This window comes from Uloborus diversus, chromosome 8 (assembly GCF_026930045.1).
Source record: "Uloborus diversus isolate 005 chromosome 8, Udiv.v.3.1, whole genome shotgun sequence".
In the NCBI taxonomy this organism is placed as follows: Eukaryota; Metazoa; Arthropoda; class Arachnida; order Araneae; family Uloboridae; genus Uloborus; species Uloborus diversus.
Window position 1 is genome coordinate 123,798,447 of NC_072738.1, and position 27,230 is coordinate 123,825,676.

Below are 27,230 nucleotides of genomic sequence, written 5' to 3' on the forward strand. Positions count from 1 at the left end.
AAGAAAAGAAATCAATTTTCAGTTTTAAAAGTATAATTTTTATAATTCGTGTCTGAAATTTCGAATTTAAAATAAATGTGAAGCAATCGTAAAAAATAAAAGAAAGAATTTTACAGTGTAAAAAAAACTTGCTTATAAAAAACACAGATGAAAAAAAAAAATCTCGTAAGAAACAAATAGTTTTCTTGCACTCAGCAAAGCGACACTTTTAGATTTTTGAGGGGGGGGGGGCTCTCGCGCCGTTATATGACGTCACTGCGTGACGTAGGCCAGGAAGTTCCCTTCAAATTCACTACCTGCGGTTCAGTTTCAGTTGCAGCTAATGCATGAGAATAGGATGAAGTGTTTGTTGTCGGCGAGAGTTATTACTGAGCGCGATTTGTAATGAATGTTTTGGCGACATCGTTGAAAGAAATTCTGCCCAGAGAATCAACAATGGTTTCCATGGAAACTTTTATTCTCATCAAGCATTTGACACGCTGATTTCGAACTTTTATTTATTTGTTTTTCCTAAAGGTAAACATTTATTTTTCCTTTAACAATTTTCTTGACCTCTTATACACATTTGACTTAAAGAGAATTGCAGTAAAAGACTTTCAACATTGTTTAAAAAAGGCTTTAGCTGCTTGTGAAATTTTTTTTTACTCATTATCAATTTATTTATAAAGTTTAAAGAAGCAAAAAATTACATTTTGCCCGCAGTTTTAAATCACCAGATATTCCTACTGCTACTTGTGCAATTTTAATAATGCAATACAATAATTTTAAGGATAAGTGGTTCTTCAAAAAGCATCCCGTTCAAGTAACTTGATCGTTATATATTTTCAATTAAAAAAAGATATTTGTTTTGAAAGGTCGCAATCCTTTCAATTGAAAAATCTTACGTTTGATTATTCATTTGCATTTGTAACCTACTTATTTGAAGAAGGTTACGAATGTTCAACAATATAGTTAATGAACGGGGCTCCCCGAGGTAAGGCGCACCCCCTCAATATCGCGAACACCATCCCCCCAAAATCAAGAGCCCTCACAAATGAGAAAAATACCCGCCAAAATACCTCCCTTCTAAAAATTTCAGTGGCAAAATATGCGCCATGAGCCCCCCTCCCCCCCAGGTGGGCACCCTGCTCCGAGGGGGGAGATTCGGCCTTTGAGACGATTCGGCAAGTTTGAAGACAATATTAGAATACAAAGATTATATTTTCTTTCATTTTTTAATGATATGCTTAATGTTAGTACAAAGTCGTATTTTATTATTCGGTAAAATTGAAATTTCATTCGGAAAAAAACTAATTTCCCCTCTTCCAAACATTTTTCTTCGGTGTGCCCTGTTCACGGACTATTGTGCCTTAGGAAAAAAAAACAGCAGTATCTAAATTTCTTCTTTTTTTTTTGGATTTTCGTCATCCATTTTGCTTTTGCTTTTTTTACAAACTTACATGACGACGACGAGTCTTACATGACGAACTTACAGGGTCACGCTGAAGATAAAGAACGAAAAAATCAGATTCCAACATTTCATGTACCAGTTTTTGTAGAAAATCAAAAACTTGTTCCCTCATATAGGGTAGGCCGGGGCACGTTTACGCGGAATTTTTTCAATGAATTTGCTAATTTTCATGTTTTTTAACTTAGGAAATTTTAGACATTGCGGTTTTATGAAGTAGTTAATGGAGTCAAAATTGCTAAATTCAGTTGTTGCTTTGCTTGTGATTTTAACAGTTTAAAAAAAAATATTTTTGAGTCCAAGTCGGTTGCGCAAACTTTCCCCGGACACCGGGCACATTTACGCATATTTATTTTGACACCTAACGTGGTTCTGTAAGTGTTTTGAACATAATGTCATACCATCGCTAAAATAAAGCAAATTTATTACAGACTGAATAGTGTATAAAGTTGAAGCTTAAGGGGCATGAAGACAGCAATACATGATTGTAAGCTATAAGATACGAATGTGTAACTTAATTAAAAATTAAATGGTAATTTTCAGAACTAAATAGCCGGAAAATACTAAAAATGTTTGAAACAGCTTGGAGCAAAAAAAGTGTCAGGGGCACGTTTAGGTAAGACACAAAAAGAGCGATCGTAAAGGTGCTCCCGACGCTCAACGCGTAAACTTGCCTCTTTCCTAAGTTTGGATTTATGTTTAACGTGCAAAAAAATTTAATAACATTTCAGTTCATACAAATACAAAGGATAAAATTCTGCTAATTTTATATATTTGTTGCTTGCTTAACTAAGTACTATTTATTCACAATGAGCTTCAAAACGTTCAACACAAAATTTACTCAACTTGGTAGAAAACAGATTATTCTTTCTGCATGCTGAACCGAAGCTCGATTAATGCTCAAAAAATTGTGAGAATATTTGCTAGGGAGTAGCATCAATTTGGTATGACTGTTGGCTCTACAGTTGTAATTCATTTTGAAAAAAGGGCACTGCGTAAACATGCCCTGGTCAACCCTATCTCAAAAATTTATTTTTGTAGATACTGCGGTTTACCTGCCCAAGGCAGTATTACTTTAATACCTTTCATTTACTGCATTTCTTCGGTTTTCAAGTTTATAATTTTTACAGTTTTGAGCTGTATTGTGTTTATTTTTGCACACAAATTCAATGCAGGTTCAAGATTTCTTCCGTAATTTAAATCGTATATAAAAAGCTTAAAATAGACATTAATAATACAGTAACTTGAGAAAACAAAAAAAATCTTTCAAAACAATACAAGCAAGCATAAAGTATAATTCTTTAAAGCAAAAATTTTGTAATTGTATTGGAAAAATGGTCACTAAAAATGATGAAAATTTGGCACTTAAAATTTTTTGCTTGACCTTAAAGCAGCATCGTTCAACGCAACTTTACATATTTATTTGCAAGTCAGTAACTATTTCGTTAATTTAAAATTGATATTTAGTTTCAAAGTTTAATTATTTAACAGTAATAGTTAAGTAATATTTAATTGACAAAAACTGATTTGTGCGAGTATCAACCAAAAATTTCAAAACTTGAAAATACGTTAAATCTATACCTAGCTCAATATTCTACAGTGAACATAAATTTATTTCCGTTTCATTTAAAAGTAAAAAACATCCAGCGTACAACATCTAACATCCAACCCTAAGCAACTAGCCTCAGGCATTAATTTGAATTTTGTTAACTTGAATTCAAATTACATTTTTAGCAATCACGAATTTCGATGGGACCCTGCTCATTGGGTTTCTTATATCTAAAAATGGCTTCTACATCGATCACAATTGAAAAAAAAAAAAAAAAAAACATAAGTTTAATTCATTATGTCGAAATTCAAATTACTACCAGGGATGGATGCTAAATGTTGTGTGCTGGATGCTAGATGATGTATGGTGGATGCTGTTTTTGTCTTAAAGAAATCGTCTCGTCTAAAGAGGAGATTGTCTGATATAAATAAAGTCGGTTCATTCTGGGGGACATAGACGAAGAGCCGGATGGCTCAGAAAGGATAAGACGCCAGTCAACAGTCAAGTGAAAACAATAAAAAAATGTGATTGCTATAACAAAAAAAAAAAAAAATCTTTAAAAAAAAAAAATAAAAGATGGTTAAGTTATTTGTTAAGCGATTTCTGCTATATAAAAAGTAGTCTTACTTTGAGACACAGGTTAAGTACAGGTATTGAGTCACTACAATTTCTTCATTTTATATAAACTACCCCATTCATACTTGAATATAGTAGAACTTGCTCATAACGAGCGTGAAGGAGCGCGATATTTGTTCGTTTTAACCGAGTGCTCGCAAAAAACGAGTCTATGAAAAAAAAGTTATGCATATTATACGTATTTTATTTGTATACAGTATCGAAGAAATTGGTTAACTGGCTTTGAACTGTCGTATTGTCTCTTTCTTATGTCATTGTTTATCGTAGAAAACTCATGGCCTGAAAAACCCACATTTGCACAACTGGTGCAAAATTTTGAAGTTTTTGAATAAAAAAGAGACTTCTTCACTTGTTGTTGGGATTTATGACTCCTCACTATTTTTCTGTTGACTTCCGGATGTTTCAGGTATTTTTTTTAAGGAAGCTGAGCTGGTTGGTGGAATTTAATAACAATTTTATGAATCACATAAGTATTGCTCACTATGTCCGGGGTTTATGCTCCTATAGACTTAACATTGCACCAACCAAATACTTTTGATTTAATCGTTAAAACCGTGTTCTCGGTAAATCAGGGCTCGTTATATGTAAGTTCAATTGTAGTTTCATTGTTTTTTTCTTTTTTTCTTTGTTAAAAGCAGAAGAAACAATCTACTAACTATAAACACAAAAACTATTGTTTAGTTTTCCAAAATTGAGAAATAATAACTATCAAATCCGTTTAAAGTTAACTACTAGCCTGGTTTTTAGCTATCCGGCCATTTACGATAAGTTTGAGCGACAAAATTTGAATATGATACAAAATAATTTGTTTCAATGAAAGTACTGAGTGGTTTGGGAATACTCCCTTTTATTTTCAACAATATGTTATTAAAAGATGAATGTTTGTTATAAACAGTTGCCTTGAAGTAATAAGAGACATAAACATTGGCAGAACACCATCCATGTCGTAACACAGCTGAATTCTGCGTCATGTTCTCGCAGATGTTTTGTGGGTAACATCGTATATTACTGCGTCACGGTCAAGAATCTCAAAAATTAAATCTATCGAAAGAAAATCATGCTACAGATCAATAGAAAGCTCTATTTTTTAGCTTTACAATATTTTTTGAATTATTATTCTACTACAACTAGGAGAGAAGTTACAGTCATTTGTAAAAACACACTTTTCACTTTTTTTTCTGCACATTTTGAGTCTTTTTGCAGGTCTATATTTTGAACAATTTTCAGAATAGATATCTAAAAATTGGCAAAATTATTTATCTTGTCATATGTGTCCTTCATGACGAATTTCATTGAAATCAGAAATGTTGAAGTCAAAAAAGTGATTTATCTACACTGTAAAAATGATTCAGAAACATTCCTGGAAAATAATAGGCAGCTGATGTGCCCAATTTCTGCCAGTAACATATCTCGCAAAAACCAGGAACGTTTTCCGATAAAATTCAGGAACCTTCCTGAAAAATCCAGAAATCTTCTCGCTTAAAGTAAGTCGGGTCTAAGGAGCTTCAGCGTAATCTTTGGTTAGTGATACTATAACAGTTGTAAAAGCAGTATCGCAAAAATGGCCAAAGCGAAGCAAGAATTGCAACTATTTAGTATCTCGTTTGATTGCAATTCTTGCAAAGCAACGTAGTCCATACTTATTTGCTCCCTTTGGGAGTTTAATCAGCATGGATTAGCCGTAATCGAATAGAAGCCAATGCACCTTATAAATACTCTTAGTTAATATTCAAACTGGGAGTTAAAAATATTTTTTTCAACAGAGAGAAGTCTGCACTTGGACAACTTGTAGCAATTCAGAAACCTTTTTGACAAAGATACTTGATAATTCCAGGAAGTGGATAAAAACCATTGAAATCCCGAAACGTTACACGGAAATACTCAGGAACGTTTCGGAATTTTTTTATAGTGTAATATAGAATTGCTCACCGGAAACTAGACGCGCGACGGGTTACCCCTGTAAACAGTATTTTCAGAAAAATCCTGAAAGACATCAACTTTAGTTTGTTTAGTTTTTTCAAATTTTCAGTTATTACTTGAATTTCTGTAGTTAAAATTTAAAATAAAAGAAGATATTGTACCCTGTAATACCCCACAATTATCTAATATTTTAGGGTAAACTTCATCCCGTTAAAAGTGTTTGTTGCTGATAGAAAAAAAAATACGTGTTCAATATTTTTAAGTGTCACTATTAGTGCAAAGTTTAATCCAACCGGTGATTCACACTTGGGTAGTGTTACTTATAAGTGTCACAGATTAGTGATTGACTATGTGTATTATTGTATGTGTGTCTATTGAAATCTGCGGTATCATTTTTCTTTTTAATTTGTTCATTTCTGTTCTTTGTAATAAGTAATAAACTTTATTATTATTATTTTTAAATATTTTTAAGCACTTTCATTATACTTTGCCTGATTGTCACGGAGTAATCTGAGGCCTACTTTTGCTTATATTTCAGCAACTAGATCACTTAGAGACTTCTGGATTTCACTAAATGATTTACTTAATCTTCTGGATTTCACTAAATGATTTACTTAATCTTAAGGTAAAACTTAAAGCTGAAAAATTAAAATTCTGAAACAAAATTATTATTTTTGTTAGGATGGAAAATAACAAATTTCATGTAATTTCCCCATTAAATGTTTAAACATAAACGCCATTGTTACAAATTTTGTTGCCTTGCAAATGTAATGCTAATAGTAATCATAATGAAAATTTTGAATCAAGACTTCTCTGGAGCAGGAATGAGTTTTATTCACCGACGTTGCTTTCTTAGGGTTTTTATCTTCATCCATGCCAATAACCAGTAACGGGGCTAAGTAAAGAGACATACTATAATCTTTATCATAAGTAACTTGTACGCTGTGAACCATTCTTTTGCTTATATCTCAGCAACTAGACCACTTAGAGACTTCGGAATTTCACTAAATGATTTGTTTAATCTGATGGTACAACGTAACGCTAAAAAAAGGAACATCTAAAATAAAATTTTGATTGAAAACGAAAAACTTTAGAATAACAGAATTTTAAAAAAAAAATACTAAGCACTTATGATAATGCACTCAAAAGGATGAAATAACTCTTCTGGGCCAGAAAGGACAATTTAAGTATTCCTGTAGTTTTCAATTATTCCAAGAAAAAGACTTCACAAACGAAGAAAAGTGCGCTCAAGTCATTTCAGCCGAACTTTCCCATTAAGAAAAATATGCATGCTACAAACTCAAATTTATGTTTGAAAGCTAGATAATGATAAAACATTCTCTACATGACTTGTGGGCTGCACTTTTCTTTGTTTGTGAAGTCTTTTTCTAGGAATAATTGAAAACTACAGGAATACTTAAGATAATTAAATAATAGTTATAAATAATAGTTATTTTAATTAGCTTAAATAATAGTTATTTTCTTACAAAAATAGTTATTTTATCCATTTGAGTGCATTAAGATAAGTGCTTAGTATTTTTTAAAACATTCTGTTATTATATTAAGTATACTGTCACCTAAAACTCTAAAGCGTCCCATTTTGAGGAAAAAGAAATTAGGTCACCAAATTCAAAATTGCCTTAAATAAGTGTAAGTCAAATAGGAAAAACATAAATCCACAAAACGAAGAGCATAAGCATAAAAGTCTCTACATTCTGTCCTCATCTTGTTTAAGTTTTTACTTCTGTAAATAATTTAGTTCGATGGCTGAAATAAACTCGTTTTCAAATAAATATTTATTTATTACGGAACCAGGCGCCAAAATGCATCTTTTTTTTTTTTTCGTTTCGAGTCACAACGGGGGGTACAGCAGCCAGTCTTCCAAGGTTGAAGAAAATGAATCCCGCGAATCCAGAAAATATCTCTCTCCCATGCTCAGTTGTTAGCTAACTGGCTATCTGCCCGGTGTTACGAAGATTTGCGCATCTGCTGGTTTTGGCCGTCTGCGATATTAAAGGTTGAATGATTACTCATGAAACGAAGAATGCTTTGCGTTATTTGCGGGGAATTTATGTGTAAAGCCTCTAGTTTTCTTTAAAATTCTTCCAAAGCGAAAAATACAGCATGATGGGGAACTAAGTTTAGCCAACGAGAAATTGATGGCTTGTTCTGGTTAAATTTATGGCGGGTGCCTAGAAGGGGGTGGGGAATAAATAAAACATTTTACGTTTGTGTGTTTGTTAAAATAGGTTGTGCTTCTGAGCGTAAGATAAACTTAATAATGGGGTGGTTTCCTTCAGTCAAAAGTACTACTTTTACTCATTGAAATGGATAGAATGAGCAAAAAAAAAAAAAAAAAAAATACATGAACCCAGAAAATACTCTCATTTTCTCACCAGTTTTTTTTAAATTAATTTTTTTAAATGTCCAATTTTTCAAACAAGGCGTGGTCTTTATGACGTCACAAATGATGCAATTTGGCGCATCTTTCTACTGCGTTTCCACGTTATGATAATCAAGCAGCGAATTAAAATTGCACTCTACGCTTGCTACCAACCATATCGTTGCTAATACACGTAAGTAAAGATATGAATTAAATATTTTGTTCTGTGAATGGCAACATTAAATGGCATTTCATCATTTGTGATGTCACATGACAGAAGTGTAAACAATAAAAACGCAACGATTTAAGTAATTTTTTAAAAATATTAAACTTAGTCAAATTATTTAAAAAATGGTCAGATCCTATGTTTTCAAGCATGCTCTTTCAGAAAAAAATACTGTTAAAGTTTTGGAAACGACCCCATTTAATACTTAACGCTTTAAAGCTATGGTGTGTAAAGTTAAAAACTGGAGGAATGTTGTAGTCGCTCATGGTATCTTTTTTTTTTTTTTTTTTTTGGCTCAAAATACGGAAATACGGGCAAAGTGAAATAGTTAAGATAATTTACCTTTTTCAAAATTAACACATTCAAAATCAGCTCTGAAAATTACAGAACATAAAAAGAGAACAATCCAATTTCTAATAATGCTAGTTTTGGAAAATTATTTGAAAATTTATTGTTTATAATTTTCAACGAAAGCTTCATTTTTTGCTCTTCAAAACTTTCCCAATGAATATTTAGTGTATTGATATTAGAATTTAATTAAATGGAAAACAACCAATCACTTCGAAAAAGAATTTCTAAGGACAGACAGGTTGAAATAAGCTGAAATAAGTGTTGCTTCATTTAACAATTTAATCCCCCACTTTTTTTGTTTTGGAAACAAATTTCAATTTCATCTATCAATTTAATTTATTTTGCATGAAAGTTAGCAAAAACAATGCACTCGTTCAAACTTAAAATGAGCATGAAAATCTAAATATTTGCGTCCTTCCCTAATAGTTAGCTTTTTTGCGAAGCAGATATGAAGATCAAAAAACCAGTTGTACAGAATTTTTTCTCGAAGCTACAAAAGTTTCTTTTCTTTCTCTCTTCCTTTTTTTTTTCCTTTTCTTTTCTTTTCTTTTTTTTTTTTTGAAATAGCAAATGGGGGGGGGGGGGCGGGAGTAGGCGATAGTCTAGTGTTCAGGGAAAAATTAGGAAAATACTTTTGTCGCTAGGGGCCGGTAGTAACATTGACATTACAAGCCACTTTTTGGAAATAAAATGTCACTTTTTCTGCTCTAAGTACTAAATGATATGTTTTTTTTTTAATTTGTTGAAATGAATAATCCTAAATACGTCAATTAGTTAAAATAATATATTTTTTATGATTTTGTTCAAACAGGTTGCATTTTAAGTTTGAAGGAAAACATGTTACACATTTTACTCCTTTGTACACTTTTAAGGTGATTAGTTTATTTTTTGTGGTTGCGATTGATTTTTTTCATTTCATTACGCGGTGCCCGGTGGTCATATTTTGTTCGTGGCACTTATTTTGTCCTTTATTAGAGTGTCATGTTCATTTCTTCTTCTGGACCGTTTCTAAAATCCACTCATGCTGCCGGCTAGTTAAAAACCAGGTTTGTATTGCCGACCACCTAGGCAGTTGCATACAAATTGAAGAAAGTTCATTTTTTTTTAAATAGCAGACTAATTACCAAACGTTTTGAGAAACAATTGTGAGTTACCTTACAAGCGGAAGTAACTTGAAGTTTATGAGAAATAGGGGAGAGTGTTGTACCTTGGGACGTTCGTACCTTGAGTTGGGACACTGCTAATTTCTAAGAATCTATTTTTAACAGCCATGTTTTTGTAATCTCTGATTGTAACCTTCACCACTGAATGGTGCCATAGTAAAAATCAGCATCAAATGAGTAAAATTGACGATTTTGTGAGAGAAATTAAATTTCATGACTGCAAAAAAAAAAAAAAAATTTCTTCATTTTTATTTCATTTTCGGTCTTTGTATTTATAAATTTAATCACTTGAATTTTCATAAAATATTCCGCCGAAACTTTTAGGGCAGGCAGACCCTTTTAAGTGTTTATTATAATTTTGTATCACAGGCATTAAACGGTAAAAATTATTATTAATAAGGTACAAAATTACAAAAATGCAGCCGACCCATGTGCAAACAATACTACCTATTGGTTTTTTGCTTCTTTAATGGTTTTACCATTTTAATTGAGCAATCAATATAGTTTTTGTCCATAGGCTCACATCTTTTGCAATTGAGCAAATGGTTCCGTGTAATCTCGAAACTCGTGTCTGTCATTTCTGTTCCTGCTTTTTATTTTAACAGTAAGTTTGATTTTCGTCCCACTCCATTATATTTATGAAGTTGCTAAGATTGTTTCTCAAAGTGAAAAAAATCGTCATCACATAAACTAACAAAAGTTTCTGAAGAATGGCTTTTATCCATCACTAGCGGTACCAGCACGGCTTTACCCGAAGTAGAAAATTTAAAAGATCATTTGGTTTGCTTGTATATTAACAAATAATGGATGATGAATTTCTCGCTGATTTGCTATGTTCATTTGCTCGCCCAGGTTATGGTAATTTGCTCGTCCACGTTATGGTAATTTGCTGGTCCACGTTATGATAATTTGCTCTATAAAATGTTCTTAAAATTGGAATAGAAAAAAAAATCGAATTCTCGAAAAATCGTTTCTAAGTGCTCACCCTCATGCTACAAACTAATTTTGTGCCAAATTTCATGAAAATCGGCCGAACGGTCTAGGCGCTATGCGCGTCACGGACATGCAGAGACACAGACTTTCAGCTTTATTATTAGTAAAGATAAAGACACTTTTCAAGTTTCAAAAGTATCAACGTAAAAAAGAAGATTTAGAACTCATAAAATAAGACATCAATAGTTTGAAAAATGCTTCGAAGTGTCATAAATGCGTTTTAGTATGTATATGTTAAAAAGCTCCGAAAATATCACCGCTTCCTTAACGTTCATATTGTGGCCGATCGTTTAAGGTTTCGGTCAATTACAAGACCAACGCCCAAAGACAACAGACCTTGACCTTTAAAACAATGAATAAGGAATATACGTGAGAGGCTTTGGTAAATATTCTGGACAAAATGAATAGGCTAATATTTGGATGAACTGTTTCATTGCGTTCTAAGTTTAAAAAAGTATTAATTTTCTTTCGTGTTTTAATTCTTTAATATTGTCGTTTAATGGTAACTTTTCCCCCCACTCTCAATGGTCGATAGCGTTTGCTGCTACGGAGTTTAATTGTGCATCTAGTAAAGACTACAACTGACGCACCGTCAGTTATTCTGTACAGCAAAAATACGGAAATCAGCCACCAAAAAAGGCCATTATCACAAGGGTGCCCAACTGAGGGGGGGGGGGGGGACGCAGACTGTTCTATTGAAATTTTTAGGAGAGGGATGTTTTGATGAGTATTTTTCCATTTTTCCTTTTTTTTTGGGGGGGGGGGGCTCTTCATGATATTTAGTTGAGTGCACCCTTTGTGTTAAGGGGTGGAGCATCCCTGAATGTCAGGCTGTTTGTGAACAAATTCGCACGAAGCGGTAGTGTGGCGAATGAAAAACGTCCTTAGACGACCATTAACATCTGACGATATCGGTTAGACTGAATTTTAACACAAGAAGCCTTTATTGCTGGCTGTTTTCCGTATTTTCGCTGGTACATGTGACCAACCTCTTAGTATGTTTTACTACCCAGTTTCCAGCAAACAATCGCTATTCCTTGTTTCATTGAGAGCATTTCTTCGATCACCTGTGAAAAAAATCAATGCATTATTGTTTTCATGGAAATGAATCATTATTTTTGGAGCACCCTGTATTTAACTTTGCTGTGAAAAGTTGGTCATAACTCGTTTCACTCGGCGTCAAAATAAATCATTGCTTGACACCTTACGTTGCATTATGTCAAAAGAATATTTTCTTTCTTTTCTAATGGGGCTGCGTTAAAAGCACAACCATTTGCAGACCTTGTGCGATCCCCCGATATAACATCCATTCTTTTTTCGTGCACCACTATCAGCGGATGCTTTTAACACGAGAATTCTCACGCCTAATTTTTCTCACTGATGGAAACACCTGCGCTCTCTTCGATGCAAAACTGCACTAGGAATTTAATTTTGACAAGAGCACTCCAAGTCAAATGAGTACTTGAGGGCTCTTTTACATGCCGAATAATCATACGTAAAGGAAGATGCCGATTTTCTTCAACTTGAAAATCCACAGGCTCGTGCCAGGTTCAAATCTGCGCCTGGGGTATGAGAGGCTAGCGTTTAACCGCTACACCACTGTGTCAATGAAAATTTAGATTAAATTAAAGCCAAAACACCTAGCGCAATCGAAGTAAGAGATTATCAGGATTTAAACGAACACTATTTCTGTTAAGATAAATAAGATAAATAAATACCTTTGTGCTGAACAGTAAAGTAAGACAAAACAAAGTTAGAAGAAGCACAAATTTGTAAATTACAGCAGACACGTGTTTCGGCGTTACAGGGAACGCCTTTTTCAATGCAAAAAATAATGAGCTTATGGATGAAAAGACAAGCTCATTATTTTTTGCATTGAAAAAGGCGTTCCCTGTAACGCCGAAACACGTGTCTGCTGTAATTTACAAATTTGTGCTTCTTCTAATGTTGTTTTGTCTTACTTTTACTATTTTTGTTGCCTTTTTATATTCCATGCTAACAAAAAAAATTTCACGGGACCTGCCATGCTTTAATTAATTTTAGAGCATTAAATGAAATTGTGTACCACAAAATATAGCTTTAGTAATAACAAAAATTTAAAACAATACAGTTTGGGGACACACGTGTCACTCAGTTCTTGGAAAAGATCCTCTAGGAACGCTGTTTCTTAATTTAGTTTTTATTGCTTAGCTTTTGGCTTTACTTCAGACTCACGACTAATAATGATCAAGAATCCCTTCCCCATTGTTTGCCATTTCACGTGAAGCGTGATTTCTTATTGCACTTCATTAAGAACTCGACGCTAAAATAACTTCACGCTTGTGTACCACCTGGCACCCTAGAATTGTATACCGAAGACTTTTTTTTTTTTTTTTTGATTGGAGGAGATTTGATTTCAGGATTGCTCTTTCACTATTCCGTACCTCGGCATTCTTCGGGACAGTTCTAGAACATATGTGTCTCCTAAGTTTACACTGTAAAAACGATTCAGAAACGTTCCTGGAAAATAATAGGCAGCTGATGTGCCCAATCTATGCCACTAACATGCCTCGCAAAACCCAGGAACGTTTTCCGTTAAAACTCAGTAACTTTCCTGAAATATCCAGAAATCTTCCAGTTTAAAGTCAGTCGTACTATTGGAACTTCAGAGTAATCTCAGGTAAGGATAATATAAAAGCTTGAAACCTTCCTGATTTATCAAGACAGTTCAAAAAACAGTGTAGCATGGCCAAAGCTAAGCCAGAATTGCATATAGGTATCAAGCACCACACTTGATTGCAATTCTTGCAAAGCTACGTTGTCCATACTTATTCACTCCCTTTGGGAGTTCAGTCAGCATGGACGAGCCGTTCTCGAACTAAAGCCGGTACATCTTATAAACACTCTCAGTGATTCTTTAAACAGGGAGCTAAAAATATTTTTGACAACAGAGAAAAATCTGCATTCGGACAACTTGTAGCAATTCAGGAAACTTTTTGACAATAATACTTGACATTTCCAGGAAGTAGGTAAAAACCATTGAAATCCCGAAACGTTACACGGAAATAGTCAGTAATGTCTCGGAATTTTTTTACAGTGTAGAATTTATTTCATTACAAATGATTTAGATATTATATTATGAGAATCTAAGTATTAGCAAAAAAAAAACTTATTGCTCGTTTATTTACTAGAAAATCGCCCCGTCAAGATATGATGAGTGAAAATTGTTTCTACATTTGAACGAAGCAATTGCCTGTTTGATGGTATTTTGATAGTTGAAATTTTAACCCTAACTCCAATGGATTAACCCTAAACTCCAGTGGATAGCGTTCATTGTTGACCACTTTTTCGTTTCTTTAGTGCCCTAAAATGACACAGTCTTACCAGTAAAACAGTTAAGTTACCGGATCCAGTTCAGCCTTGTCACAATAAAGCCTTTCCCTGCATTTTAAACATTACCAAAGCATGTTATCAAATTGTCATGCCATGGCACGAGTTTCATTGTTGAAGACGTCAAGAGTGTTACTCGATCATTGGCTATTATATACATGAGGATTTATTTTTACCGCAGACTTCCAGATTCTACCGTGAAAATTATGGTTCTCAAGGGGTTATTCACCTTGTGATTGATAGATAGCCAGTCACACGATCCATTGCTTTATGTGGCGAGTGAACCTTAGAAAAGGCAATGTCGTGTCAGGGTTTTTGGACCTAAATTAAGGCAATGCCTTGTAATGGCGGTGGGATTTGATTCTTTTCATCTGCTTTAAACGTCCGCCAAGTCGAATGAAATTTATTCTGGTAAAATTATTATAGAGCAAAAACAAACGGCGTATCTGGTAGCCTTTTTTTCGAAGAAATATAGTATTTATTTTTCTTGTTTTACTTTATTTATTTACTTATTTATTTAACACCTTATTAGGTAATTTATTTATTGATGATTGTTTCATGCATTATGGTTAATCTTTTAAAAGTTTACGGTTTATGTATTTTCTTTCTATATGATATTTGGTATGAATTAAAATCTGCTAAGATGAATTGAAAATGAAATATTTTCAAGTAATAACAATGGGACCTACGGTTCAGCTAAGCGGACCCTTATGACCCGGCAGCAGATTTTATACACATATAGCTAAGAACATTCTCAATCAAAAACACCCTTCAGACAAAGAACAATTTTGAACAAAATCAGTTCATCTGCTTAAGAAATATGCTGCCACATACACAGGTACTCAGATATACACGTTTAACTTATAGGGGAGAGCGGGGACACTTGATCCCTCAGGAGACTTGTTCCCTCTCTCGAATCTCGACTCACTGCGCATGATTTTAATACTGGCACTATTGCTGAGTTTCCATGGTAGGTTTATATACCAAAGTGTCACATGTCCCGTATGATAGGGTAGAAGATTCAAAAATATGTTAAAAGTGGGAGAAGTACCAATTAGTCCGGGGCGCGTTTACGCAGTGCTCTTTTTTCAAATCGAATTATAACTGAAGAGCGAACAGTCCTAACAGATTGATTCTGCTCCCTAGCAAATATCCTCACAAATTTTTAAGCATCCGTCGAGCTTCAGTCTAGCATGCAGAAAGAAAGATCTGTTTTTTTCCCGAGTCGAGTAAATTTTGAGTTGAGCGTTTTGAAGCTTATTGTGAATGAATAATACTTAGTTAAGAAAGAACAAATAAATAAAAAATAACACAATTTTATCGTTTTTTGAGAATTGTATTTGTATGAACTGAAATATAATTAAATTTTTTTGCACATCAAAAATAAATCCAAACTTGGCATCGGGGCAAGTTTACGCTTTGACGACTGAGCACCTTTACGCACGTTCTTACTGTGCCTTACTTCTAAACGTGCCCTAACGTTTTTTTCTCTCCGAACTGTCTCAAAACTTTTTAGTACTTTCAGGCTTCTTAGTTTTGAAAATCGCCATTTAATTTTTAATCGAGTTAAAAATTCGTATCTTATGGCTTACAATCATGTAGTGCTGTCTTCGTGCCCGTTCAGCTTTTACTTCATTCAATATCCTGTCTGTGATAAATTTGCTTTATTTTAACAATGGTAAGACATTATGTTCAAATCACTAACAGAACCACGTTAGGTGCCAAAATAAATATGCGTAACGTGCCTCGCGTCCGGGGCAAGTTTAAGCAATCGACTTGGACTCAAAAATAATTTTTTTAACGGTTAAAAATACAAACTGAGCAACAACTGCATATATCAATTTTGGCTCTATTAATTGCTTTATAAAACCGCAATCTAAAATTTCCTAAGTTAAAACATAAAATTTAGAAAATTCATTGAAAAAAATCCGCGTAAACGTTACCCCGGTTTAGCCCAGCAATTTTCGCTACAATTTTGAAATTTGTTTGAAAAGTATACTTGGGGTTACTTGATTCTTTCGAACCAAGGAGGCGATACAGGAGTGTCCTTTAATATGATTTTATACCTAAGTGTACTGTTATTCTACTTACTGTTTAACAGAAATGCAGCTGCGTTACAAAATATAACTTGCAGATAAAGTAAACACACTATCAATAAGATTAAGAAAGCTTACTTGGGAGAAGTGTTACGATATCCATAGACACGGGGAACCGGTTCCCATATCTATGACGTTATCACACTATAAAGAAATACCCAGGACTATATATATTTTATACATAGATTATAGGGTCCTGAAAATACCCATAACCACTGACTTTTAAATCTGCTATTGAGCGTATCGGATGCATTACTTTTCCAAAATCATTGCTGAAAATTCAAAATTAATGGATTATCTTTCTTTATTTTCTTGAGAATCATTAATTTTAGTTAATTGTGGTCAGTTTTGAAATACGTTTACTGTTTAATTTATTTTCGGTCTCTTATAACTTATAGTAAATAAGCTAAACTTTAACTGTCTTTTTAGTATTTATTTTTTAGTTTTCACCGAATACTTATACTTGATCAAGACCGGTGAAGAAGAATAAGTTTCTTTAGAAATTTTAGTTTTTCATATTACAGAGTTTAGTTTGTTTGTGAAAAATTAGTTTTAATAGCTATTGTTTTTTTCCCCCGATTTGACATACACAATTTTGTTTTTTTTTTTAACAAATAAATACTAAACACGAATCTATAATAAATGTTTTACTTGTATTTAAAACACTTATAAGGACACTCCTCCTCCCCTGGGATTTCCTGCAGACTGGGTTCAAGTCTTCTGACAGAAAGGAGACTTGCACTGTAAAAAAATTCCGAAACGTTACTGGTTATTTCCGTGGAACGTTTCGTGATTTCAGAGGTTTTCACCTATTTCCTTAAAAAATCAAGTATCTTCGCAAAAAAGTTTCCTGAATTCCTAAAAGATGCACGAATGCAGACCTTGCACTGGTGTGAAAAATATTTTTTGCTACCAGTTTAAATATTGACGGAGCGTGTTTATTAAGTGTATCGGCTTTAGATTGTTTATGGCCCGTCCGGATTGACTAAGCTTCCAATGGGAGCAAATAAGTCACTGGATTGCTACAGCCTTGCGAGACGGGAATTGCAGGCAAGGAATGTTCTTGCTTGCAATTTTCGTGTAGCTTGGCCGTGGTTGTACTAATAATTCTTAGTAAATCAGGAAGGTTCTAATCAAATAAATTAAACCTATTTAATTTTTCTACAAGGAGCACAACTGGTTTTAATAGGGGAGATTTCTTAATATTTCAGAAAGGTTACTGAGTTTTATCGGAAAACGTTCCTGGTTTTTGTAAGATAAGTTACTGGCTGAAATTGGGCACATCAGCTGCCTGTTATTTTCCAGGAACGTTTCTGAATCGTTTTTACAGTGTGATCCTTTTCCCTAATTTTGATGTTTCCTAAAATATTTCATTGTAATAAAAAACGGCATACCATATTGAAGGGTGAAAGACTGTTCAAAACATAACGTGAGATCGTTTAATTCTATTGATTTAAACAAAACTTAAAAGCTCCAACCAAAAAGAAGATCAGCTGTCTCCAGTGTCCCTTAACCTCTCTCTTTTGTCGTCTGGGTTAAAAATCAAGATCACTGCTATCTCTAAAAAGTAAGAGTAAAGAGCACTTTAATCGTTTGTGTCCACCCTCTATAGGTATGTCCATTGAACCCTTTTTTTGGATGTCATTTTTTAAAGGCTTTTGCATTAGTTTATTTCCAGAATTTATTTGTTGGAATCACTTAAACATTACTAAAAAAAATTCTAATTTTATTACTTCTACCGAGTTGTTCTTTTCAACAGAACAATAACTTTAGAATGTATTCAGAAAACCTTGTTCGCTTGCCAAGCATTTTTCAACTCTTTAAGTATTCAAAAGACAATACCACGTTGCTTAAATACCGTTTACGTTGGCAGCGAAATGATACTCGTAGTAGTTAAAATTCTTTGATATGCATCATAATCTATCCAGAGTGGCACAAATCGCATGCCGAACATAACGGTTGTCCATCATTGGCGAAACTTCGAAAACGTTACTCAATTTAACCACATTAAAAGCAGTCAAAATTCATTTTCGGATACTTAATAAACAAATTCATTATTTCAAAGATTTCCAGAGTTTGTTTTGGCATTTTTGAAAATATGCTTAGATCAGCGGTTCTCAACCTCGATACACGCCTCTCTTAGGGGAGAGTTTTAAGGGAGGGTTGAGTGTATGAACACTGTAAAAACGATTCAGAAACGTTCCTGGAAAATAATGGGCAACTGATGTGCCCAATTTCTGCCAGTAACATACCTTGCAAGAACCAGGAACGTTTTCCTTCTAAAATTCAATAAACTTCCTGAAATTATCCTGGGCGCCTCCTGAAAAACTCAGAAATCTTCCCGTTAGAAGCTAGTTGTGTCTCTGAAACTTCAGAGTAAACTTAGCTAGGTATAATATAATGTCTTGGCACCTTCTTGACTAAATTAGAAAGTTCCATAAGCAGTGTTGCAAACATGGCCAAAGCTATGCCAGAATTGCAAGTAGGTATCAAGAATTTTACTCGCCTGCAATATTTGCAAAGCAACGCTGTCCAAACTTATTCACGCCCTTTGGGAGCTTAGTCAGTAAAGACTGGCCTTAATCGATCTGAAGCCGATACACTTTATAAATACGTTCATTTAATCTTTAAACTGGGAGCTAAAAATGTTTTTCACAACAGTGAGAAGTCTGCATTTGTGCAACTTGTAGTAATTCAGGAAACTTTTTGACAAAGATACTTGATTTTTACAGGAAGTGGATGAAAACCATTGAAATCCTGATACGTTACACGGAAATACTCAGTAACGTTTAGGAATTTTTTTACAGTGAAAGATAAAATGAAAAGTAAAACGAAATGAAATTTTCTCAGTTTTGTAGACAGAAGTGACATTAAATAATAGTGTTATCTTTCTCATTATTATTGAAAAAGTAACTGATGAGCACGCAAACCTTATCTAGATTCAAGATAACCTTTTTTTAAAAAAAAATCTATTTATTTCTCTGCTTCTTGGATTTCGTACGTTCTTATAGTAATGTGTTCAAAATGGGGTGGTTTCCTTCAGCCAAAAGTACAACTTTTAGTCTTGAAATGGATAGAATGAGCAAAAAAAAAAAAAAAAATTACAAGGACCCAGAAAATACTTTCATTTTCCCAACAGTTTTTTTTTTAATTAATTTTTTAAAATGTCCGATTTTGAAAACAAGACGTGGTCTTGATGACGTCACACATGATGCAGTTTGCCGCATCTTTCTATTACGTTTCCACGTTATGATAATCAAGCAGCGAATTAAGATTGCGCTCTACGCTTGCTACCAAACATATCGTTGCCAATACACGTGAGTAAAGATGCGAATTAAATATTTTGCACTGTGAATGGCAACATTGAATGGCACTTCATCATTTGTGATGTCACACGACAGAAGTGTAAACAATGAAAACGCACCGATTTAAGTAATTTTTTTTAAATATTAAACTTAAATAAATTATTTAAAAAGTAGTCAGATCCTATGTTTTTAAGCATGCTCTATCAGAAAAAAAAAATACTTTTAAAATTTTGGAAATGGCCCCATATTAAGTTTTGTGCAACAATGTTGATTATTTTGTATAAAAGTATGTAGCTTCAGTTAGCTTAATCAGTTTCTCATTCTACTACTTACATTAACTGCATATGATGGAGAGGGAGCGTAACCTCATGTCTGTGTTCAAAAGGGGGTTTAACGCCTGGAAAGCTGAGAGCCCCCGGTTTAGATGACTTGGTTCTTGCACAACTAAATTATGTACGTTGTCTGTTATTAAAAGACGTTTGGAACTAAAATTATATATAGTGTTTCCTTTCAAAAATATATTTTGCGTGTGTTAAATTGAGATTTTGAGTTTCGAAAGAAGTTTAAAAAGAGGAAGAGAAAAAAAAAACTTTTTTTACGCTTGCGGTGTCTTACATGCGCACTGATGACTAGTCGGAATCTATAAACACGCAAGGGGTAGAAGTGTGTGGGGTGGGGGGCCCTCCTCAGAAAAAAATCATTATTTTTTGGAAAAATTGGAACATTTTTGGAATTTTTTTTTGCGCCAGTGTTGCCGGACCCCCAGTTTCAGATTAGGCTGACATGGCCTCTCGTCGGGCCTGGCGATAGGGGAAACTAGAGAGGTTCGACCCCCTTTTATCAAAAAAAAGTTTTCTTTTTTCCCCTACCGTTAGAAAATTTTCAAATTGACACATTCGTCATCTTGTATTGTCTGGCAACGTTTTACGTTATAATTGTTTTATTTAAACATATAAGTAATTTTTAAGGGATTTTTCAAAAGCATTCGAATTGGGATCAAACTTGATCACCCACTTGGGATCCCCACCCCCTTATGGGAAAGGGGGAAACCCCTAAACAGAGATTGAAATATTAATTACATTTTTTGAAATTTTCGCGTTGTATTTTGTTGTAAACCTATGATGCATACAACGTTAGAAGTTCAATTTGAAAATCAAATTATCCAATAGCTTCGATTTCTAAAGTGAGATTACTCAAAAATCTCATTTAAAAAAAAAAAAAACTGAAAAGGATTTATTTGCTCCCCTGAAATGTTTTACAAATAGATGTTGATCAAATCCTGTACTTTCAATTTTTCAAAGCTGTAACTTGAGAGAGAAAAAATTTTTTTTTGCTAAGTCAAAAAACTTTTCCTGAGAGGGGTGCGGTCTCTCCTCCCCCCCCCCCCCCCGTGACACCTCAACTTAATTTCAGAGTCTATAAAAATTGAAACACTTTAATTCTGAAAAAGTACTCCAATGATAAATTTTTAATTTCATCTTAAAAATTTCAATGAAAACATTGCACTATATTGCGGGGAGAGGTGTGGAACATGTTATACTGGAGCAATTTTACATAAAATGCGGCGGTGTACAGCTTTGTACGCATAGCTTTTACTGTACCTACATTTCCTGGCTGAATTTTAATTTTAATTTTATTGGTAGATTTAGAATTAATCTACATATGAATATTTTAGGAATAACTACAATTATTGAGTGTTGTAACCAATGAATCATGTACTGATTTTATTTTGTACTTTTTAGTGATAACCAAGCTTTCTTAGATAAAGTCTTCCGATTAAAAAAAAATTATATTTCATCTGATCTTTTGGATTTGCGCTTTCGTATCAACACTTATTTGAATTTACCAAGCACCGTCAGAAGTTTCTCGACTTGCTTAAGCGATACACTCATTCCTTTTACTATTTTATAACTGGGATCGAAGTGAAAAATATATTATTATTTTCATATGAAAATGATTACTTCGAAAATGTTAGGGAACAAAATTTTGCGGGCAGTTGCTATCAGTTACATTAAGTTAAAAAAACAAGCAAACTAGGACACTGCGGCGTAAATTTCGATAAACAATCAAGCCAGTTGACTGCCACAATAACAGTAACTTTCTTATTAGAAGACCTTTATACATGTAATCAAATTAATTGGTAGTCAGTATTTTAAAAATTGCAAAGAGAGTCAGTGAAAATTAAAGAAAAAAAAAAGAAACCCGTAGTCGGAGTCGGCATATTTTCGAACGGCTCCGATTCCTTTACCCCAAAATCAGTCCGACTCCAACTCCGACTCCACAGCCCTGCTTTTGAAACCAGTGTTTTCAGATGAAATAATTTGAAAGCGTTCGTTACCTCAGAGTCTTTTGATCGGAAAGGTTGATTAAACTTGGTGAAAACATTAGGTACATAGAGCATATGCGAGCGCCTAAAATATTTTGATGTTTAGATTCTTTACCATTAGTTTGAGTCCGAGGCAGTGGCGGATACAGCCGACGGGCAACCGGGCATTTGCCCGGTGGGCCGGTCATGTTTCAGGCCGATCAACTAACAGCGAAGTCTTTCGGGCATGTCTACTAACAGCAAAATGTAAATTTTGCGCGCATGTGTTTAGAATAACGCAAATTCCCAAAACACAGCCTCAGCTCCTCTTTACGCATGGGCAAAAGCTAGCGGATGGAGGGGGCAGGGCCATCACCAAGAGGCGGGGGGGGGGAGGATTTCTGAAATGGGGGCTGCCTAGGGCCTGATTAAAACACAGGCTGAGTAGGCCTAGGCCTGGGGCTCCATGTTCCTAAGGGACCCCGCATTTCTGCATAGCATTGCAACGATATGAAAAATACACGTATTTTTTTAAAAATAAAAAATTATGACTTATTAATTGGAAAAAAACTTCTTTAAAGGGGAATTTTTAATCATTCTGCCAGTAACGAATTTACTTGGTTACGATTATGAGGGGGCCCAAAGGGAATTCATAAATGCACATAAGTGATTTATACATAGTTGTGTGTTTAGACAAAGAGGCCTCCAAAAGTGTATTCGTGCATTAAAAATTTTAATCAAACACTGCATAGTCTTCAGGGGACCTCTAAATTAATGTGGACCTAGGGCCTCACTTTTAACTAGTCGGGCCCTGGGGCTGCCAATATATTTTTAGTGGTATAATAAAAAATAAATGAATAAATTCCAAAAAAAAAAAAAAACAGGGAAACCTTAGCGGCCGTATAAAGTTAAAATACTTTTGGTCTCTTTGACGCTTTTAGTTATAAATGACAATTCACAATTGCTATAAAATGCAATTTACAACAACGGCCGACGTGAGGTCATGTCAGCTTAGTTGGAGAATAGGGGCCCGGCTCGAAATTGAACTCGCGCAGAGGGTAATATACCCTAATTGTGAAAGGTGTAGAAGGGTGCCTGTGAAAAAAGTGACCTATGTCATTTTTTCCCGGATCCGCTTTTGCTCTCGGCGACCCTGTTTATAGCAATTAGAATTAAAGTGACAAAATATTTTTCCCGTAAAATTATTTAAAAAAATGCAATTTAAAAATACCATTGAGGAGCAAGAAAGACTTTACATTATTAAAATTATCAAATCAAAGGCCAAAGGATGCCAAAATGTGAGTTTCAAACATTTTTTGACGAGCCATAAAGTATTCTATACCCTGTACAAACTCACGGTTTCGGTCCCCTCAGTTTAAAAAGAAAATAAGTTGATAAAAACAATGTCGAAAGAATTTCGGTGGTCCCCAGAACCTCCCCCCCTCCTAATATCATCGAAGATCGTGGAAAATTTAAATTTTTGGCTTCAATTTTGAATAACTTCATAAGAGAACAGTCGAATCCACTCCCGCCATAACATGGAATTCCAGTTTCGAAAATTTGCTGGAAGAAAGTACTCGAACCCCTCCCATTTTTTTAACATTCCCAAAGATGGCTAAAACTGTGTTTAAATTAACAGTATCAAAAAATTTTTAGGAAATTCCCCCGTCCCCTCCTCTCTTTTGGCATCATCAATGAAGAACGTTTTAAATCTCGTTCTTAGTGCTTCAATTTCGAAAATTTTCCGGGGTAAGCCTCTTGAAAACTTTTTTGTCTGTTGTTGTTTGAAAAAAGTTTGAAAAAACTTTGTTTGTCTTTTTCCTAACATCACTGAAGATCAGCAAAAATTTCGTTTTTGCAACTTAACTTTCGAGTAACTGCCGGTGCCCTAGTCTTTACCAAAAAAAAAGGCTTTTACGACTTCAATTTGAAAATTTTCTGGTGGATGGCCTCGGAATCTATCTCGACGATAAAATCACCAAAGATCTTCTTAAACGGCGTTTTCAGAGCTAACATTTTTTAAAAAATTTCAGAGGAGAGCCCCCGGAACCGCTCTTCATACCATATAATCGAAGATAATTTAAAATTCTGTTTTTGGATTTCCACTTCCGAAAAATTGCAGTAGGAGAAACCCTGAACCTACGCTCCCCAACATCACCAAATATTGTCTAAAATTGAGTTTTAGGACTACAATTTCGAAAGTTTTCCGTGGGAGAGCCTCCCCCCCCCGGACCCCCTATTTCAGACTCTGTTAATCTTTCCATTAAGTTTATATTGCTAATACTTTAATAACTCCCAGAAGCCATAAAGCTAAGTCCTCTCTCTCTCTTTGTATTGATACATGCGTTTGAAAAAAATAATAAGGGGCTGCCAAACTCGTATACCCAACCCCTCCCACCAGGTTTTTGACCTCGCATCGAGTCTGGGGGTCGTCAGGGTATGGCAGTATAAAAAAGGGAATGTTTATGACAGGGCCCAGTAATGTATGTTTGTGTCGAGGAACCCATCATATTCTAAGACGGCCCTAGTCTTTCACCCATGAACATCGCTAGATCAGTTTCATATAACAGGGCGATTAAGTTACTTGTTATGACTGCAGAAAAGGACATACTAGCCAAGCAGTGTTTTCATTACGGAAATATTCAATCAAGTTCCGGGCATTATAAAAATATTTAAATGGACAATTACAATCACAATTTTCACCCAAAAAAAAACTTTAGCTAATATTGTATCAATTTGTTCACCATTAAGGCGCAGAAGTGTTCCTATCTGTTAAATTTTGTTTAAAAAAAACATATTTAGCTGTTAAGCATTAGAGACGTACCGAGTAGCACTTTGGCCGAGTAGCCGAGTACCGAGTACTCGGCCTTTCACTACTCGGCCGAGTACCGAGTTACCGAGTACTCGGCCTTTCACTACTCGGCCGAGTACCGAGTTACCGAGTACTCGGCCTTTCACTACTCGGCCAAGTTACCAAGTACCAATTATGTTTTAAGAAGAACCACCGACACACATGTAATGAATTTTGAACTTATTGTAATAGTAGTACTTCTTGTCCATATAATATTTTTTAAAACTTAATTCCTGCTGAAATTTAATTACGCATTATATAAACAACTAGGGGGCTATCGCCCCCTGCTCGCTATCGCTCGCCAACCCCCGGAACTGCTTACGCAGTTCCCTGTGGATCGCTTCGCGATCCATGCTCGCTTCGCTCGCTCGCTGTATGCCAATACATTAGCCTAGCTAAAATTTTCCGTAAAAATTAAAGTTGGTAATTGCATTTAGGTCACCATCCATTTAACCAATATGAAAATTACGTTCATAATGTTAATTTGTCTGCTTTAGCCAGATTTTCGACAGTTTAACTTTGCTGTATGTAAGATGACTGCCTTGGCAATGTGCACAACTTTACCATTATAGATACAAAAGTGTCTGTCATTGCTTTGGAGAGATTGCACTTCTACCTGTTGGTCCGCGGAAGGTATTTTATTTCCCTTCTACCACCCATTGGAAAACCAATGAAGGCATTCCCCTATCCGCCACCTGGGGACGCGCCCTCTAGGGGTTACAGGCTCCCCCGAGGGATGTATTTACATTATTTACACTCTTATATATTTACATATTTACACTCTTATATATTCTAATCTGAGAAAACTTCCTCATATACACAATTAAAAATGTCCCGTTTGGGAGCCACAACTGACACTGCTTCAAAAGATCTTGTTCTTGATAATGCCACATAGAGCTGGCCATGACTAAAAACAGGCTCAGAGAGCACCAAACATATTTTCTCAAACGTTTGTCCTTCTTGTTGTTATTCTGAATCCTTGCCACGTCACGAACAAAAAATGGTTTAACTAAAAACGCGAAAACTCGCCAAGGCTACTTTGCTTGCACAATACTAAAACTACTATAACCCTAAACAAATTTGGCGAAACCTTTCAGCTGAGAATAAAAGGAATAAAGTAAATTCTTTCTCGGTTATTCATTTTGAACTGAACTGTCGTACTGAAGCAGAGAATAGACGACGCTCAAAGCGCCTACGCGTTCAAAACAACATTGCCGATGAACATGATTGTGGAGCAATGTGTGAAGAATGCGAATTTTGTGGTGCTCTTTATTGGCAGAAAGAGCACCACAAACTGCAAATAAATATACTAAATGTTGCCATGACGGAAAGGTGCGGTTACCGGCATTGTGTGACGCACCTGATCTGTTGAAGGAACTGCTGACTGAAAATTCCCCAGCCGCTAAAAATTATCGGCAGCGAATCAGAGAATACAACTCTGGAAATGGCTCGTCTTAAATTGGATTCAAGAACGGTTTCCTGCCTTCTTTGAGCTTTTCTTTGCTGATTAAGGTTGAAATGGGCCACAGCCCGACTCAAACTCATCTCAAAAAAAAAAAAAAGTTCGTTGAGTATTCTGTGATTCAAGATTTCAAAACAACGTAGAAGTTTGTTTACATGATTTATCGGCGAAGTGTTGCCAACAGAGGTTTAGAAATTCACCCCTTCATTTGCCGGCACGTAAGAGAATTATATATATAGATTTTGTTTGTGTCAAAAATTTTACAAAAAAATTATTTTTAAAATTAAAAATAAATAAATAAAAGGTATGATTAATCAAGTTGGAATTGAAACAATATACCAATCAATTACCTATAGTTCTAGTCCGCCAAACATAATATAATTTTTAAAATCAGATAAAACAAATGTGCAGGAACACTGCAGACACGTGTTTCTGCCCCCGCCCCCGTTACAAGGATCGTCTTTTTCAGTGCATAACATGTAAGCTAAAGAATGTAAAGACATTTGACAAAAAAATCCGACTTTTGTCAGATGCCTTTAAATACAAATACAAATACAAAAGTGACGACCAGCAACAGGCTCTGGGCCCAGCTAAACTGGTTCCTAGTCAATTTACAATCCCCAGTGAAGATCAATGGCCCTCTTAAAACTATCTACTCCTTTGCTCATTACCACCTCTTCCGGTAAACTGTTCCAAGGTTCCACTACCCAGCTATAATAATAATTTTTCCTAACATCCATGTTAGCCTGAGATTTAAATAGCTTAAAACAATGGCCCCTTGTCCTGTTTTCAGTGCTTAACTTCAGCCCCGTAACATCTTTCATTTTAATAAATTTAGACAACTGAATCATGTTCCCTCGGTCTCTTCTTTGCTCAAGACTGTACATTTTTAACCTTCTAAGCCTGGAATCATAGTCTAAGTGAGAAAGTCCATTTATTAGCCTTGTAGCTCGCCTTTGAACCCTTTCCAATACATTAATGTCTTTCTTAAGATAAGGAGACCAAAACTGAACAGCATACTCCAAATGAGGTCTTACCAAACTTCTATATAAGGGCAGAAGAACTTCTTTAGATTTGTTTGAAATTGATCTATTGATAAACCCAAGCATCTTATTGGCCTTGTTACTAGCAATGCTGCACTGTTGGCTAAACTTAAAATCCTGACTTATTAAGA

At 34.7% G+C, this 27,230-nt stretch overlaps 1 protein-coding gene across 2 annotated transcripts in view; it reads left to right on the forward strand.

Moving 5' to 3' along the window:
• The first annotated feature begins 321 nt into the window (after positions 1-321).
• Positions 322-27,230, forward strand: part of LOC129227605 (uncharacterized) — an 80,003-nt gene continuing 53,094 nt past the window's right edge. For both annotated transcript variants that reach the window (XM_054862192.1, XM_054862191.1), the window contains exon 1: positions 322-516. The gene's annotated coding sequence lies outside the window, so the exon portion shown is untranslated. The remainder of the gene's footprint in view (positions 517-27,230) is intronic.